We start from the raw sequence: 19,742 nt of genomic DNA on the forward strand, positions 1-19,742 counted from the left end.
TGGATTGATATCTGCATTCCTGCCTAGGAACCTTCAACATTCGCATTTTAATAACTATTTATATCAGCTAATTAATTTTACATCATTCTATAAAAGGGAGTTCCACACTTTCTACTGAAAAAGGGACTGTGGAAAAGCCCCTTTCTACCCTATTTAATACTTCCAGTGTTCCACAAGCTCATCACCTAGATTTAAGTGTTATGTGTGACCCACATTTTAAGGAAGGGCCTTCACTCCTTTAAATGAAGGAATGGCCTTCAACCTTTCAAAAGAATGAAGGGCCTTCTCTCTTTCAAATGTAGGTAGTACAGGAGGGGTAGTAGCTCTTTAAAGACGCTCTTTCTGACCGAAATCAAGGAAACAATTGCCTATTTAACACAAGGAAGCTTATAAAATGGTGTGATATTTAAAAGTTGGGTACTTTAGGACTGGAGCTGAGAAACACTGGTTAAACAGTCATGTTACTCTCATTTTAGCATGATACAAATAAATCAGCTTCTATCTAATAAACAGTACACTTTTAATTATTAAAATGTTACAATTAACATTCAAACTTAGCCGTTTCTTTCCCTTGAAGAGTCCTTTTGACACTGGCTAACATTCAGTTATGTTTAGTTTTAAAAAGCTAAAAGAGGGATTTAAGATGAAAGACAGCATTAACCCATTTCCCTTCTCATGTTGTCTGTCTGCAAATTCATTACATGGTTTCATGAAACTTTACAAGAAGAGTTTCTTCCTATTGAAACAATAGTCTTGTCTGAACTTTCCTGGTAAAAGGTTAGGATGACAAAAGATTTTAAACTCACTATTTAATATACTTAACTTTAAATTGCTCTGGATTTTTCATGAACATAAGCTGTAATTTTTAATGATAAAGCTTGTATTTTAAAATCAATATTGAGGCTAGAAAGAAGACTAGTCAATAAATTGAACACTATATTTTCTGTATTCAACACTATACAAGCTATTTATCAATACAATTACAAGATGATTATCATCTCTAATCTAGACACTCTTATAGGAAAGCTTTCACCAAAATTTTTTTAACTCTGATGGTGCTTATTTTCAAAATTAAAGGGACATTAAATGTATTTGCCCATAAATATGTATTTGTGCATAGTAAAATAATAATAACAATAATAATATATATTTCTATAGTCTAGATACTGCAGAGTTCAAAAACTGACCCACTAACATTCTGTATAGTTACCGCTTGAGCAATGCAGGAGCTCATTTACAGCTGTCATTAAAGGGCCAGTCTACAATAGAATTTTTATTGTTTTATAATATAGATAATCCCTTTATTACCCATTCCCCAGTTTTGCATAACTAACACAGTTATATTAATATACATTTTACCTCTGTGATTGCCTTGTATCTAAGCATCTTCTGACAGCTCCCTGATCACATGACTGTGACTTTATTATCTATTGACTTGCATTTAGTATTGTGTTGTGCTAAATCTTAAATAACTTCTTGGGCGTGAACACATTGTTATCTATATGGCCCACATGAACTAGCAGGATCCTGTTGTGAGAAACAAATACAAAAGCATGTGATTAAGAGGCTGTCTATAGAGCCTTTGAAACAGGCAGACATTTAGAGGTTTAAATGTTATATAATATATATTAATCTAACAATGTTGGTTGTGCAAAACTGGGGGATGGGTAATAAAGGCATTATCTATATTTTTAAACAATACAATTTTTAGTGTAGACAGTCCCTTTAACAGACCACATCAAATAATATAAGATAAAAATACTGGAGGTGTTTTTAAGGAGTATTTCCCTGGACTCTGAAACAATATGAATTTCAAATGACTGCTTTAAATGTTTTTAAAACATTTATTTCAGATCTTTTGCAATGCAATGGTAATATATACTATACATATTCAAAGTGACTCATTAAAAATGCATTTAAAAATAATAATGTTGTGTTTTTATTAGCTGTATGGGGGAAGCAATTATAAATGTTTGAATCTTTTTTGTTGTAAATGCTGCTGGAGTCCAAAACATTGTCATTCACCTACTGTTATTTCTGAGACTTGATTGTCTATTAATATGCAAATGAGGACATGGTTTTCCAATGTGAAAACAAGGTGAAAAAGCTAATTTATTAAATGGATATTAAACAGTATTGTAATATAATATAAAAGGTTTGTAATATATTTTCATTATTTTTTAGTAGTGCAATAATAAAATGCTATAATGTCTTACATCTAGACAACAGTGCAATAAAAATACACTGTTTGTTTATCCCCTGAAAAACTTATTAAACTCATAACATATATGAGAATTATACTTTGTTATAAATATGCCCCAAATGGCCTCAAAATACTGTCTAGTGTAGTTTGTTAACAAATAAAGATGGCAACATCTTTATTTTTTTAATAAAATGACTGCACTAGGCAGTATTTTGGGGTTAAAGGGACAGTCTAGTATAAATTAAACTTTCATTATTCAGATAGGACTTTTCATTTTAATCAACTTTCCAATTTACTTTTATCATCAAATTTACTTTTTTCTCTTGGTATTCTTAGTTTAAACTAAACATAGGTAGGCTCATATGCTAATTTCTAAGACTTTGAGGGCTGCCTCTAATCACATGCTTTTTAAATCTCTTTTCAACACAAAGAGACAGAAAGTACACGTGGGCCATATAGATAACACTCTGTTCAGGCACAGAGGGTTATTTAAGATTTAGCACAAAACAATGCTAAATGCAAGACAATAGATAATAAACAGTCACAGTCATGTGATCAGGGGGCTGGAAGAAGGTTCCTAGATACAAGGTAATCCCAGAGGTAAAAAGTATATTAATATAACTGTGTTATATTGTTGGTTATGTGTTGGTTATGCAAAACTGGGGAATGGGTAATAAAGGGATTATCTATCTTTTAAAACAATAACAATTCTATGGTAGACTGTCCCTTTAAAGTTGGTGGGAGTGGGGTGTTAGAAAAAAAATGGCACTAAAAAGTGCCTTTACATTGCGGTCAATGGGAAATGTGTTTTTTCAGTATATATAAATATATATGCTTATATATCAGCATATACATATATATTTATATTTGCTGCCATCGCTGTGCGACTTACCCCCTTTGCTGGCGCAGAAGTTCTGATGCTGTCTCTGACCGCATCAGTAAGAGGCTTCCATAGGAGCTTATTGAAGCACGCTCTTGTGAGCGAGGTCGCGTTCGCATTGCTGAAAACTTGTAATACACATTATTGTGCACTGGTATTACACAGTGGAGCTCAAATATCGCTTTCATCAAAGCGATATTTAACGCTCCACTTGTAATCTGTCCCAAAACATATGGCAAATATCAGCAATTAAGCACTACATTATAAAATAAAGTTTTAAATGATTAACACTGTTATTTTGATAGCACAGTTTAGCGCAGTTCAGTGGAAGCAGGGTGGAATCTATATTCTTTGTCTCCCTTGCTGTGGCTATTTATGGATGAATGTAAATGAGCTTCTGATATGAGCTTCTAAGCTGTTAATATGAGCAATCACTGGTCTCAATTTATCAAATGTTGTGTGGACATGATTCACTATAGCAAAACATGTCCGCTGGACATTGTTGCAGGCGGACAGCATACGCTGTTCACATTTATCATTACCCAAGCATTTCACCAGAAATGATTGTGAAATGCCACCCTCTGCTCACTGGCAGCCAAACAGCAGCTAGCAGGGACTGACAATCATCCCAATCCTATCATATTGGGATAATTTCAAGGCAGAGACGTTAAAGGGACAGTATACTGTAAAATAGTTTTTCCCTTAATGCTTTTTTTTACCAACGGCAGAGTAAAAAATTTATGAAAATTAGCTTTTTAAGGCTTATTTGTGTATATTAAAGCTCTGATTTTGTGTTTTGAAGCCACAACCTAATAAAAAGGGTTGAGCTTGTAGGTATAATCCGATCTCATTACTGTATCACATTGTGCAAATATACCTGCTTCTTTATCTTATATCTGTCCTTAAAACAATCACCAGTACTTTGAGAGAACAATGGAAAATCAACATTTTATTACCTTATCTCTGCTATATCGCACTGGGAGTGTAATTTCTTCTGCTGGCTGAGTTTACAAAGCTTATCTATAGCTGGTACGCGCGGCCACAAACTTTCAGAATAGGTGGGGATACCACATGCTAAATCAACTATTTCAAATGCCAATATAAGGGTAAAGGAGCTACTTGTAAACAATTTAATACACTCCAGCAGGTAAAGTGGATCATTGGGAACAAATTAAAGGGGAGAACATTTTTGAGTAAACTGTCCCTTTAAGGAGCAGAGGCCTTAGGACCACTGCTTCTTAAAGGACCACTCAATGCAGTAGAATTGCATAATTAACAAGTGCAGAATAAAAAGACAATGATTTAACACCTACTCTAAATTTCAAATAAGCAGCAGATTTTTTTTCTGACACAAGTATTTTTTCTTCCATTTTCCATCCACCTGTATCATGTGACAGACATCATCCAATCACAGACTAGTATACGTGTATCCTGTGAGCTTGTACACATGCTCAGTACGATCTTGTTCCCCAGAAAGTGTGAATATAAAAAGAATGTGAAAAATTTGATAATGGAAGTCAATTGGAAAGTGTCTTAAAAATGCGTGCTCTTTCTGTAGTGTATTTGACGTGAGTGTCCCTTTAACTTTTGTTTCGGGTGAGCCTAAACCGATGGGCCTCCAAAGCAGCAACCACTGCTTGATAAATGGAGCCCACTGTGTCATATGTTTCAGGCTCAGATAGGTTTCACCATTAGTAAGTATGATGGAGGTATTTTACAGCTAAAGCAGACAGAACAACGTGACCTATACTTGGTCATAAAAAAATCATCCTTTGTTGGTATAAAGGTTATACATTTTCAATCAATCGTGCTAATTTTTCATAAACTTATCTCACACATATATGACAACTTCTGGGTCATTGATCCGCAGAGTGCCAAGTACACTATTTTAGATTGATTGAATTGGGCTTTTTGTCCTCCGAAATTAATGTGTAGCAAAGCTAATCTGACCATCTCTTATTTATACACACATCTCCAGGCATTAACCTACTCTTACATAAACCCAGTGCTTTTTTTTGTAAGAACAAAGGTACCGATGGATTGTTGACTGATATATCGTGCTCAGTAACTTTGAGAAAAGCGAAGGGACAAAGTTATTAACAATGCTTGATATATTTTGCAGCCCCTTCTCGCAAAAACTAGAGTATTACAAATAGTTCCTGTTATGAGATGGCAGAGGTGATGGTACTCAGTACTGGTGAATACGCCTACAAAAAAAGCCCTGCATAATCCCATCAGACACTCTATTAGGCAGACTCACTGCCATAATACAACTCCCATTGTCACTCTCCTACCTATGCACACCCCACCATTCCCTCTCCCATGCTCCCCCCTGCACTCTCCTAAACCTACACACACACTGTCAGTCACTCTCCCACCCTTATCCAAACACCCCTGGGTGTACTTGTACTTTATTGCACACTCTCCAGGAGCTATCTGACTCTTATGCACAGCCCAGGCACTGTCTCATACTTATGCTCAAACACATCTAAATGTTCTTCCTAACCTTAAACCGATGGTATTTTTTAAGTAATAATCATTCCATTACAAAGTAATACCTACAACTATGTGAACCACTTTTTTGTGTGTAAATAATACTTTTTATAGTAATAACATCTCACCCTGTTTCTCTTTATTAACTCCTCCCCTTTGCATTTTCTTTACTGTAGTCTAGTGACTTATAAACTGGTCCCATCCGCTCATCTCTCTGATTGTGAGATCCCATGAGTTAGATCAGGGGCGTATTATGGCCTAGGCCAACAAGGCCGGTGCCTAGGGCAGCAGATTTGGGAGGGGCACCACATCTGCCCTATCCTCGCTCTAAAAGTCAGCACACAGTACAGTGAGCAATAAAGCACAGGCTTTTACAGAGAAGACAAGGCACGCACACTGATTAAGGTCGCTCTTCACAGGCAGTGCTCCTTTAAACCATTGCTTCATTTAGAGCCGCCGGCATTTTTGCAGTGGAAGCGTTCTTGGTGAGAAACTTGCCCGGGGATATGCTTACAAGGTGAGGCTGAAGGAGAAGATCTTGTGCCGATATGCTGCCTCCCCTTGTCAACTGTGGTGTGTCTGCCAGCGCAGTGCTTATTGAAGGTCTTAGCAGCTAACAGACTGGATGCGTCTGTGCACTGCTTAGATCAGCTTGTGATGTCTAATCATAAACCCTCAGTGCTAATGTATGTTAGCTACTAATAGCTAGCTTTCTCAGCATTCATAAATCCATGGAGTAAATAGTAAACGGACACTTAAAAAGTTTCATTACTTGAATGATGGTAATTACTTTATGTTGTTGCATGTGAAGGGCAGTGATTGCTTCAAAGTGTATTCTTTTTTCCCTCCCTTCCTCTCTCCCTTCTGTCCCTTTCTCCCTCCCTTCCTCCCTCCCTCAACTCTCTCCCTTCTTTCTTTCCCTCCCTCCCTTCTTTCTTTCCATCCCTTCCTTCTTTCCCTCCCTCTCTTGCTCCATTCTTTCACTACTTTCTTTCCCTCCCTTCTTTCCCTCCCCCTTTTCTCCTCTCCCTCCCCACTTTTCTCTTCTCTCTCTCTCTCTCTCTCTCTCTCTCTCTCTCTCTCTCTCTCTCTCTCTCTCTCTCTCTCTCTCTCTCTCTCTCTCTCTCTCTCTCTCTCCCTTCTTTCCTTTCTTTCACTTTTTCTCCCCTCCCCTTCTTTTCATTCTGTTCACTCAGGGAGAAAATGGTATGAGATGCATGCAATTCAACAATTATGGAAAAAAATAAAATTAAAAAAATAATTTCACACACTGACCCAAAAAATATTAAGGGGAACAAAGGCCTAAAAAATTTGAGTGGGGGGGGCAGCAGAATTTTGAGTGCCTAGGGCAGCACAAAACCTAAATACGCCACTGAGTTAGATATGTTTCTCATGTGCAAACCACTGATTCACTAACCAGCCACTCCATTGTAAACAAGCAATCATCAGATTCCTTCTTTACTAGGAGAGCTGTAAGTCGGGCATTTGGAAAAAGGATTTCCCCTAAAAAACCAGCAACAGGATGTATAAAATATTGTAAAATATATTGATAAAATGTCTGCCAGCAATTCAAGTAAACAGTGAATTATAACAAAAGTTCCAATTTACGATTTACTATTACATCATTTAGACCCCCTTTGAGAAAGCACACGTGAAATTGCTTCCATAAACACACAGTATTAAAAAATAACTTCTAACTACCGTGCATGCATTAATGAATGAAAATTCCTTCTCATTGAAAAGAGGTGACATATAATTTTGTTATAAACCGCTTTTGGTTGTATATTGTAAATGTTGTAATTGTTGTTATTGCAAATCAGTATAAAAAAAAAAGCATTGTAAAATAAGGGCTTCCGGAACATGTATGATTTCTATGTGGTCAGGAGGCATGGGGTACACATCAGTTAGATAAATACAGTTTTGAAAACAGAGTTGTGTTCGTTGTTGTTTTAAGTTCCTGATAACAAATAGTCGGCTAGATTACGAGTTGTGCGTTAGGGTAAAAAAGCAGCATTAAGAGGTCCTAACGCTGCTTTTTTACGCCCGCTGGTATTATGAGTCTTGGAGGTATAGGGTCACCGCACACTTCTTTGGCCTTAGTGCAAAACGACTTACGTAAACTTCGTAAAGTCTTTTTTCTATGGGACTTCCATAGCGCCGGTATTATGAGTCTGTCCTGGGAGGCCAAAAAGTGAGCGGTACACCCTACCCTGTCAAGAGTCCTAATGCATTTAAAAGTCAGTAGTTATGAGTTTTATGGTACAACGCCGTAACATAAAACTCATAACTAAAGTTCTAAAAAGTACACTAACACCCATAAACTACCTGTTAACCCGTAAACCGAGGCCCTCCCGCATCACAAACACTATAATAAAATGTTTAACCCCTAATCTGCCGCTCTGGACACCGCCGCCACCTACATTATATGTATGAACCCCTAATCTGCTGACCCCAACATCGCCGACATCTACATTATATTTATTAACCCCTAATCGGCCGCCCCCAATGTCGCCGCCACCTACCTACACTTATTAACCCCTAATCTGCCGCCCCCAATGTCACTGCCACTATATTAAAGTTATTAACCCCTACACCTAAGTCTAACCCTAAACCTAACACCCCCTGACTTAAATATAATTTAAATAAATCTAAATACTATCATTAACTAAATTATTCCTATTTAAAACTAAATACTTACCTGTAAAATAAACCCTACGATAGCTACAATATAACTAATAGTTACTTTGTAGCTACTTTATGATTTTTTTTTATTTTACAGGCAAGTTAGTATTTATTTTAACTAGGTAGAATAGTTATTATATAGTTATTAACTATTTAATAACTAACTAGTTAAAACAAAGACAAATTTACCTGTAAAATAAAACCTAACCTAAGTTACACTAACACCTAACACTACACTATAATTAAATAAATTAACTAAATTAAATACAATTACCTAAATTAAATTAAATTAAATTAGCTAAAGTACAAAAAAAAAGCCACTAAATTACAGAAAATAATAAACAAATTACAGAAATTTAAACTAATTACACCTAATCTAATAGCCCTATTAAAATGAAAAAAGCCCCCCCAAAATAAAAAATAAAAACCCTAGCCTAAACTAAACTACCAATAGCCCTTAAGAGGGCCTTTTGCGGGGCATTGCCCCAAAGTAATCAGCTCTTTTACCTGTAAAAAAAAATACAAACAACCCCCCCAACAGTAAAACCCACCACCCACACAACCAACCCCCCAAATAAAATACTAGCTAAAAATACCTAAGCTCCCCATTGCCCTGAAAAGGGCATTTAGATGGGCATTGCCCTTAAAAGGGCAGTTAGCTCTTTTGCCGCCCAAACCCTAATCTAAAAAATAAAACCCACCCAATACACCCTTAAAAAAACCTAACACTAACCCCCTGAAGATCGACTTACCGGGAGACGTCTTCATCCAAGCTGGGCGAAGTGGTCCTCCAGACGGGCAGAAGTCTTCATCCAGACGGCATCTTCTATCTTCATCCATCCGGCGCAGAGCGGGTCCATCTTCAAGACATCCGACGCAGAGCATCCTCTTCATCCGACGACTAAAACAGAATGAAGGTACCTTTAAGTGACGTCATCCAAGATGGCGTCCCTTAGATTCCGATAGGCTGATAAAATTCTATCAGCCAATCGGAAATAAGGTAGAAAAAATCCTATTGGCGGATGAAGAGGATGCTCCGCGAAGGATGTCTTGAAGATGGACCCGCTTCTCGCCGGATGGATGAAGATAGAAGATGCCGTCTGGATGAAGACTTCTGCCCGTCTGGAGGACCACATCTGCCCGGCTTGGATGAAGACTTCTGCCTGTCTGGAGGACCACTTCGCCCGGCTTGGATGAAGACATCTCCCGGTAAGTTGATCTTCAGGGGGTTAGTGTTAGTTTTTTTTTAAGGGTGTATTGGGTGGGTTTTATTTTTTAGATTAGGGTTTTGGCGGCAAAAGAGCTAACTGACCTTTTAAGGGCAATGTCCATCCAAATGCTCTTTTCAGGGCAATGGGGAGCTTAGTTTTTTTTAGCTAGTATTTTATTTGGGGGGTTGGTTGTGTGGGTGGTGGGTTTTACTGTTGGGGGGGTTGTTTGTATTTTTTTTACAGGTAAAAGAACTGATTACTTTGGGGCAATGCCCCGCAAAAGGCCTTTTTAAGGGTTATTGGTAGTTTAGTTTAGGCAAGGGTTTTTTTTATTTTGGGGGGCTTTTTTATTTTAATAGTGCTATTAGATTAGGTGTAATTAGTTTAAATTTCTGTAATTTAGTGTTTTTTTTTTTTTTACTTTAGCTAATTTAATTTAATGTAGGTAATTGTATTTAATTTAGTTAATTTATTTAATTATAGTGTAGTGTTAGGTGTTAGTGTAACTTAGGTTAGGTTTTATTTTATAGGTAAATTTGTTTTTATTTTAACTAGGTAGTTATTAAATAGTTAATAACTATTTATTAACTATTATACCTACTTAAAATAAATACAAACTTGCCTGTAAAATAAAAACAAATCCTAAGCTAGCTATAATGTAACTATTAGTTATATTGTAGCTAGCTTAGGGTTTATTTTATAGGTAAGTAGTTTTAAATAGGAATAATTTAGTTAATGATAGTAATATTTATTTAGATTTATTTAAATTATATTTAAGTTAGGGGTGTTAGGTTTAGGGTTAGACTTAGGTTTAGGGGTTAATAACTTTAATATAGTGGTGGCGACGTTGGGAGCGGCAGATTAGGGGTTAATAAATGTAGGTAGGTGGCAGCAATGTTAGGGCCGGCAGATTAGGGGTTAATAATATTTAACTAATGCTTGCAAGGCAGGAGTGCGGCAGTTTAGGGGTTAATATGTTTATTATAGTGGCAGCGACATTGGGGGCAGCAGATTAGGGGTTAATAAGTGTAGGTAGGTTGCGGCGACATTGGGGGTAGCAGATTGGGGTTAATAAATATAATGTAGGTGTCATCGATGTTGGGGGCAGCAGATTAGGGGTTAATAAATATAATGTAGGTGTCAGCGATGTTGGGGGCAGCAGATTAGGGGTTTATAAGTATAATGTAGGTGGCGGCGGTGTCCGATACGGCAGATTAGGGGTTAATATCTATAATGTAGGTGTCAGCGATGTTGGGGGCGGCAGAGTGTAAGTGTAAGATTAGGGGTGTTTAGACTTGGGGTTCATGTTAGGGTGTTAAGTGTAGACATAAATTTTATTTCCCCATAGGAATCAATGGGGCTGCGTTACTGAGTTTTCCGCTGCTTTTTTGCAGGTGTTAGACTTTTTTTCAGCCGTCTCTCCCCGTTGATTCCTATGGGGAAATAAAATTTATGTCTACACTTAACACCCTAACATGAACCCTGAGTGTAAGTGATGTTGGGGGCGGCAGATTAGGGGTTAATAAGTGTAAGATTAGGGGTGTTTAGACTCGGGGTTCATGTTAGGGTGTTAAGTGTAGACATAAATTTTATTTCCCCATAGGAATCAATGGGGCTGCGTTACTGAGTTTTCCGTTGCTTTTTTGCAGGTGTTAGACTTTTTTTCAGCCGTCTCTCCCCCTTGATTCCTATGGGGAAATCGTGCACGAGCATGTTACAACAGCTCACCGCTGACTTAAGCAGCGCTGGTATTGGAGTGCGGTAATGAGCTAAATTTTGCTCAACGCTCACTTCTTGTCTTTTAACGACGGGTTTCTGAAAACTTGTAATGCCAGCGCTGCAGATAAGTGAGCGGTGAGAGAAAACTGCTCGTTAGTACCGCATAGCCTCTAATGCAAAACTTGTAATCTAGCCCAGTATGTTTTATGTTCATTTATGAAAATGGCATGCTTGCTTAGGCCAATGACATGTTGCCTATTTAAAGGACCAGTAAACACAGTAGATTTGCATAATCAACAAATGCATGATAACAAGACAATGCAATAGCACTAAGAGGCCTATTTATCAAAGGTCTGTCGGACCTGATCTGACAGTGCGGATCAGGTCCGATAGACCTCACTGAATGCGGAGAGCAATACGCTCTCTGTATTCAGCATTGCACCAGCAGTTCTTGTGAGCTGCTGGTGCAACGCCGCCCCCTGCAGATTCGCGGCCAATAGGCCGCCAGCAGGGGGGTGTCAATCAATCCGATCGGGTTGAATTGTGGCGATCTCTGTCTCTTTAGACCGCTGCTCCATAACTTGAGTTTCTGGCGAGTCTTCATACTCACCAGAAACATGGGCCCTCAAGCTCCATTCGGAGCTTGATAAATGGGCCTCTTTGTCTAAACTTCAAATAAATAGTAGATTTTTTTCTGACAATTTTAAAAGTTATGTCTATTTCCACTCCCCCTGTACCATGTGCCATCAGTCAATCACAAATGCATACACATACCATGTGACAGCCATCAGCCAATCACAAATGCATATACAAATGCATATACAAATGCATATACATTTATTCTGTGAATTATTGCACATACTCAGTAGGAGCTGGCAACTCAAAAAGTTTAAATATAAAAAGACTGTGCCCATTTTGTTAATGGAAGTAAATTAGAAAGTTGTTTAAAATTGCATGCTCTATCTGAATAATGAAAGTTTAATTTTCATTTGAGTGTCCCTTTAAGGGGTATGCTCTCTATGGAAACATAGAAAATGAAAACATATACATATTTGGTATCCATGTGTTCAGGAGACATGGCACACTATTATTGTTATTATTATTATTTCTATATCTTTGCTACTTTAATTTGAATAGCATACTGTGCATACAATAATATGTAAACAATGAATATTACATATTTTCTCCTTTGTAAAAAAAATAAATACTATGTTAAAGTTGATTCCTGTACAGATATTTTTAAGTGTAAAGGTCTATTCTGGTTTTTTGTCTTGTTTAAGGTATGTAATTTTAGAAAACATATGCTTTTATGGGGTTAAATGGAATCTGTGCAGTTTGGCCTTATAAACCAGATAATGGTGTTTCAATAATGCTCCTAATCCTACTTGAATACTCAGAGGAACTATGGATTTTGTAAAAATAATAATAATAATACTTTTAGCGAGAGAGCTGAAGTTTCCAAATATATATATAGTATATACTGTACAATAAAAAATACACTTTTTTTTCACATGTATTACATCATATCTTAATCTTAACAAACATGCAGTTAAAAGGAATTATATGAAAACTGAATTGTTGCTGAAAAAGACAATTACAGTACATAGTTTAACTGGGCATATGCAAACTTACTCCCTAGAATTAAGTTCAAATGGATACATAGCAAATTTCTGAAAATCTGAAGAATATTTCTCAAACATCTACATTTGAAGGAGTTAAAGTAATTTTTGGGACATGTACAAGAGGACATTTTAAAGTATACTACAGTTGTATAAACTTGTGTTCCTGTGATTAAAATGTATGCTGGGGTTTATGTCACTGTACACCAAGAGAGATTTTAGATACATCTGTACCTAGGGATGGATTGGCACAAACATGCATTTACTAAATATAAACAGCTTTAATTTAACCTGTTCATGCACTATAAATATATGTATATAGATAGATAGATAGATAGATAGATAGATAGATAGATAGATAGATAGATAGATAGATAGATAGATAGATGGATAGATAGATACTGTATATATACTGTATGCATGCATATATATATAAAATTAAAGACTGAGATTCCTGCGCTAGATCCCTTATAAGTCTATTTAGATTAAATATTTATGGGTGTTGCAGTAGAAAAACAATCAATATTTTATAATGCAAAGGTAGTATACCAACATATTAAGAATAGAGATATTTATAAAAGAGTGAAAACATAAATATATAAAAGTATGCTTTATATGGATCAAGTCCAACAAATGACAGCAGTTGAATATCACAAGTAGAGGTACTCAAAAACTTTATGCAAAGAATAGATCGAAGTTCAGCGCAATTTATTATAGCGGCATAAGACAACAGGTTAAAAATGCACTTACAAAATAGACCCTCAAACAATACGAGGTATGTATAGCGTGTGTGTGTGTGGGGGTCAAGATTGCCCTGTGTGTACAGTCTCTACCATTACTTCTAGGAGGGACCTGCTAATGAGATAATGAGATTATATCATATATATATTATATATATATATATATATATATATATATATATATATATATATATATATATATATATATATATATGTGTGTATATATGTATGTATATATATACACACACACTAGGCATCCATTTAAATGTTGTTTATTGTATGCTTTGGGCCATCCTTAAACTGTCTTGGTTTAATAATTACAGCAATTAGATGAGTATTGGCAGAAGCAAAGGGTTTTTTTTGCAAAGTTGTACAATGTAAGATTATAAATCATAATAAGATAACATTTTAACTCAATTTAAATTATCTTTATCTAACAGGATATTAATATTTCAGAATACAGTAAAATTAGTTTCATATTACTTTTTCATTTGCAGTATTTTTCATATCCATTTCATTCAGCCTAAGCCAATTTTCTAAATTGAAATGTACTCTTTTGTTTGTAAAGTATAAGTAATGTATTACAGGGATTTTTGTCAGCAATTGTATAAATCAAAGTGTTTTTCTAGTTTTCTAGATTTGAATATACTGACATAAACAATTGTTTCAATTGATGTTGCCTGGAAATTGTAGGCATACCCAAAGCATAGAAACATTCTATAGTTTAGCATGCATCTCTGACAAAATATTTTTCATGGATGGTTTATTCAAAACAAATTTCTGGGTTAGAACAGAATAATCCTACATATACTTGGCAGCTTAATCAATGCAGTAATATGGAGAAAAATTACAGTGTTCTGCACAGTCAATAGTCCACAGTCAGCACATTTATCTTTTTTATACTTTATTTTAACCTCTAGGATTACTTATTATGGGAACAGCTTTATTGTTTAGCACTACAAAGTTGACATGGTTCATTTTATCTGCTACAATTATCTTACAAATGTTACCTTTAAGGCCAGTCATGTGCTACAATGGAACCCTGCTTTAATATCACTGCTGAAAACAGTACAAGTCATTAGAACACATTTTTTTGTGTCACCAGTGTCATTTTGGGAAAATATTGGCAACATTAGCGACTAAAGTAGAGTAAGCAAATGCAGTCAGGTGTAGAAGTTTGGGCTAGGGTTAAGGGTTAGGATAAGGTTTGGATATACTAGCCCACTTAGAATAGGAATAGGGTGTGAAAATGTTAATTGCTTGGTTTGCAATTAATTGCAATCCTCTATTGTTGCAGAAGGGTTAAATAATATTCTAATGCTGCAGCATTTTAATTTTGTTAATTTACTAGCTGCAAACTTTACGCTGCACATTTATATTGTTCTCTGTTTTGACAGTGCTATGTTAATAATAAAGATTTACAAATATCATTCAAAATGAACTCACAGAACTTCTAGACTATATAATCAATACACAGGTTACAGGGATATGAAACCCAATTTTTTTTCTTTCATGATCCAGATAGAGCATGCAATATTAAGCATCTTTCTAATTTACTCCTATTATCATTTTTTCTTCATTCTCTTGATATATTTATTTGAAAAAGCTGGAATGTAAACTTAGGAGCCGCCCATTTTTGGTTCAGCACCCTGAGTACCAATCAGCAAGCGCTACCAAGGTCTTTTCAATCAGATGTTAAGTTGAGAGGTTTCTAGCTTTTTAATAATTATGAGCACACATTTGGTGATGAAAAAGAGGGCATGTTGTCATAGAGAACACGTGGGGGGAAATTCATGATGACATTGGGGCATTTGTGATGTATATCCTGCCTCATGTAACCATGTCATACTTGCTAAAGCCTATGGAATAGAGTGATAACAAGGAAACAAATAATGTTATCCAAAAGTACTGTTTATGTAACTCACTGTGCCTCATTAAAGGGGAAATAAAGAAAAAAAATCGCAAATGAAAGGAAACTATTTAAACATATTAAAATATTGTTTTTATTTGAATAAATTTTAAGTTAAAGCTGTTTAAAGTAATTGTGAAACTAACAGGAAGTGTTTTAAACAACTCATCCCTAGTGACAACTCTCTTATGGCTAATTATTGAGTTCTGATATCTAAACCTCACCCATTGCTAACAGGCTCATAAATTCCAGCACATAGCCATGAAATTCCCATAGTCAAGAACTGGCAATTCAACAGTCATACTGAAGAGTTCAGTGACTTTATACATGGCATGGTCACGGTCATAGGATGCCACCTTTGCCACAAGTCTGTCTGTTTCCCTAGTTGATTTGCCGCAGTCAACTGTAAGGGCTATTGTTGTAAAGTGGAAGCATCAAGGAGCAACAACAGCTCAGATATGAAGTGGTAGACTGTGCATACTCACAGAGTGGGCCACTGAGTGTTGAAGTGTATATTGCAAAATAACCCTATTATCTGGTACATCACTCACTACAGACTTCAATCTGCCTCTGGAAGCAACATCAGCACAAGAACTGTGCTTCGGGAGTTTCATGAAATGAGTTCACATGGCCAAACAGCTGTACACAAGCATCACAATAACATGCACAATGCCAAGGGTATAGGGATGTACAGCACACCACCACTAGACTCTGGAGTAGTTGAAATGTCTTATCTGGAGTAATAAATCCCACTTCACTATCTGGCAGTCTGATAGAAGAACCTGGGTGTGCCAGATGCCAGGAGAATTCTACCTATTAGAATGCATTGAGCCTAATGTAAAATGTGGTGGAGGGGGATAATGGTCTGGGGCTATTTTTCAGGGTATGGGCAAGGTCTTTTAGTTTCAGTGAAAGATCATCTTAAAGGAATATGAAACCCACAAAATTTCCTTTTGTGATTGAGACAGAGCATACATTTCCAATTTACTTCTATAATCAAATTTAAAAAGAAATATGGGGCGCCCTAAGTCAATAAAACAAATGTAAAAATCTCTCTATACAGGTTGAAAATAAGACAAATAATGATATATATATATTAAATACAGATTGATGTATACAATAGTGACAAAGGAAGTCCCATATATTATATAGGGTTGGTTCCAAAAAATACTGAATCAAAGTGGAACGGTCCAGGTCCAGGCTGCTATCTGTGAGGGGATCGTAGGTCAGAATCCCAAAATCAGTAATCTGTGAAAGTTTAAAAGAGACAAAAGTGCCACATGGCCTAGTATTGTATATACTCTTGTGATAAAGTACAAAAAAAAATTCACTCACATGTGAGAAAGCACCCCTCTCGGTGCAAGTAGCGCAGTAGTGCAGTCTGGAATCAAACAGTCATCCAGCAGACTGGCCTCCCGCAAAACTCCAACCACCGTGAGGTGAATCCAGATGGGCGTATTCCAGACGTCTGTTAGACCATTGAATGTAATGGAAGGAGGGCAAATAATGGTTTGGCAGCAAGTGGTAAGATCAAAGCTTACTTTAATTACAATTTTTTTTTAAATTTTATTTATAATCAACACAAGGTGCAATAGTAAAATAAATAACAGTGATACACTACGCAGGGTGTGATAAGGGATAACAAAATTGATGAAGCAGTAGAAAGATATTTAAAAGCTTACCTAGTCATGTAACTTAAAATGTAATATTCACAGTCATTGTGGCACTACAAGAATATTCTATGGATTAGAGTACCGTTTAAGATATATACATATGCACCTTAGTGTTGGGGGTTTATCATTTTTTAAACTAACACCATTAAACTAAACATCTAATAAACAAAAACAAAATATAACCAGTACCAAAACTCCCTCTTATAGGAATAGGTATCCCGCTACAAGATAAATATGGAGAACCTCTGTAAGTTAGATAAATGAGGTATCAATACTATGTCAGTTCCTTGGGGGTGTCAAACATCATGAAGTTTTAATGCGGCTTACAAAGCCAGGTATCAAAAAATATTATATATTCTGGGAGATCAATCTGTGGGAAATCTTATACAGATCGTTATGTGAGCCTTACTGTTGCAATGCTCTTGATTAGGCCCAACGAGTTGTTGTCTGCATCTACTGACTCCATAGGTTAAATAAATAGGGAGGAGGTATTTAAATGAATATACATTCAGTATAAAAAGATTGTCTCAAAGGTATGAATAGTCTGATAGCTACCCAGGTTGAAGTGTAGCACTAATAAGTGTTGCCTATTTTAACATAGAAGCAGCATAAGTTACCAATCTTATATCCCCTGCCTCCCTGAGCCTCCCTCTTGCCTTTATATCGAGTGAGTAGGAAGGAGAGTACTTGTGTGGGCCCAACCCAAACAATTAACACAGCAAATGATTTGTTTAGAATAAAATCTTAGCAACTTAAAATAAATTGACTTTCAGTCATTTTACAACTCGAGTATTTGTGTACTAGACACGGTGAATCGATTATATATAGATTAAACACCTAATATAGTAAACAGTAGATGTGAGAGTTTTGCACCACAATAGAGATATGCAGTCAAATCCCCCCACAACCTGATCAATGGTACATTGATTACAGCGTCTGCTATTTTTAAAGAAAAAGGTATAGGCAAAGAAAAGCGTTATTATACGCAGATATACATTGTCTGTACATATGGCCCTAAGTTAGGACAAATGATGCACCAGGTTGAATGCACAACCGATATTAAAAATGGAGTTATCTCTTGAAATCAGAGCGGTGTTGAAGCCTCACCACATTGCAACCATTTCTATTCCAGCAGACATGCACGCAACTAATATTGAGAGTGATTGTTGGTGTATGATAGGTTAAAACATTAATATAATAAAATATAATTGGCCAACAGGGCCATAACTAAAAACAATACCAATATATATATAATTTTTAAAGGTTCCGCTGAATGTCTCTCCTGCACGATAGAACATTTTCTTGCTCTTGCAAGATTTCGCATGTGTATGCAGATCTCTCATGATCTAACCAACTCCATTGCGCTCTAGGTGTATACGGCTGTTTTCGATAGCTTGATCCTGTAAAAAGTGTAGGGTTATATCAGGCATTCGCATACTCTCCTCACACAATTGGGGATGCCGTCTTGGGAGTACTCCCTGAGTAATCGCAGCTTTCTCGGACGATCCCTTCGAGTGATCTGTAACTGCCACTTGGATGTCAGGGGCAATAAGTGGCTCTGTTGTAGTAAGATTCGCTGTAGCTCCGTTCACTCCTTGTCCCTCTCTCTCTTGCCCAAGAGGTAACTGTGCCAGAACCGCAATAACAGCCTCTTGTAGTGGAGTTTCTGGCTGATGGTGCCATTCGGCACTCAACAATGGCGGCCCAGGAGCATGTATCTCAGTCATCAATTGTTGCAAAGTTACTTCCAATTTAGCAAACGCTGGGAGCAGTAATATCTTCAAGGCAGAAAGTAAATCTTGCGTTTGGCAAGCATCTGTTGTAGTGATAGTCATCGGTGCAGTATTATAGGATCCGTGTATAGCATGCTAATTTACAATCCACCTCAGAGCACCTCACACCGGTTTCAGTTTTTACCAACTTCACGGGGGCCAAGTATTGTAATTCTTGATCCTCTCAGTTTCCGAACAGCCATACTGCTAAGGAATAAATGGATGGCTGGATGGCTGTGGATTAGACCACATATAATGGACATAAAGAAGAGTCTTCACTCAGAGCCTCACAGATTTGTGGCCATCTTGGTTCGCCGCCCACCGGAAGTCAATTTTTTTTTAAACAGCAACACGTTTCTCAGCTAATACATAGCTGTTTCAACAGGCTTAATAAAATAATGACAATTCACTTGCTATATATAACCAAACACATATTAAAGACAACCAACCCCACCTGTGGGTGGGATTCAAACAAATTAAAGGTGTCATGACAACAAGTAACAACAAAATTAATACACATGAGTTAGAACCAATATTAAAAACATAAATGAACATGAATTAAAAAAACTGTATTAAAAACACTATCAAATAAAATATATTTATCATAACGTGTAAATATATCAATGCCTACCCTGCAGCATATATTTCGAAATAAATGAACAATGGATTAAATCCCTATTTTCATGCTTAAAGTGTATAAATTTTATAGCATTTTGTGATAATAACAAAACAGTTTGTGTATCACTTTATAAGCTGATCAGATGTCTCCTTACGTTTATGAGACATATTTATTCCCCCATCGTGGGTCTGTATAGGCGCTCCAAGTCACAAAATCAAGAAC

The sequence above is a fragment of the Bombina bombina genome, chromosome 3, assembly GCF_027579735.1.
Source record: "Bombina bombina isolate aBomBom1 chromosome 3, aBomBom1.pri, whole genome shotgun sequence".
Classification (NCBI taxonomy): Eukaryota; Metazoa; Chordata; class Amphibia; order Anura; family Bombinatoridae; genus Bombina; species Bombina bombina.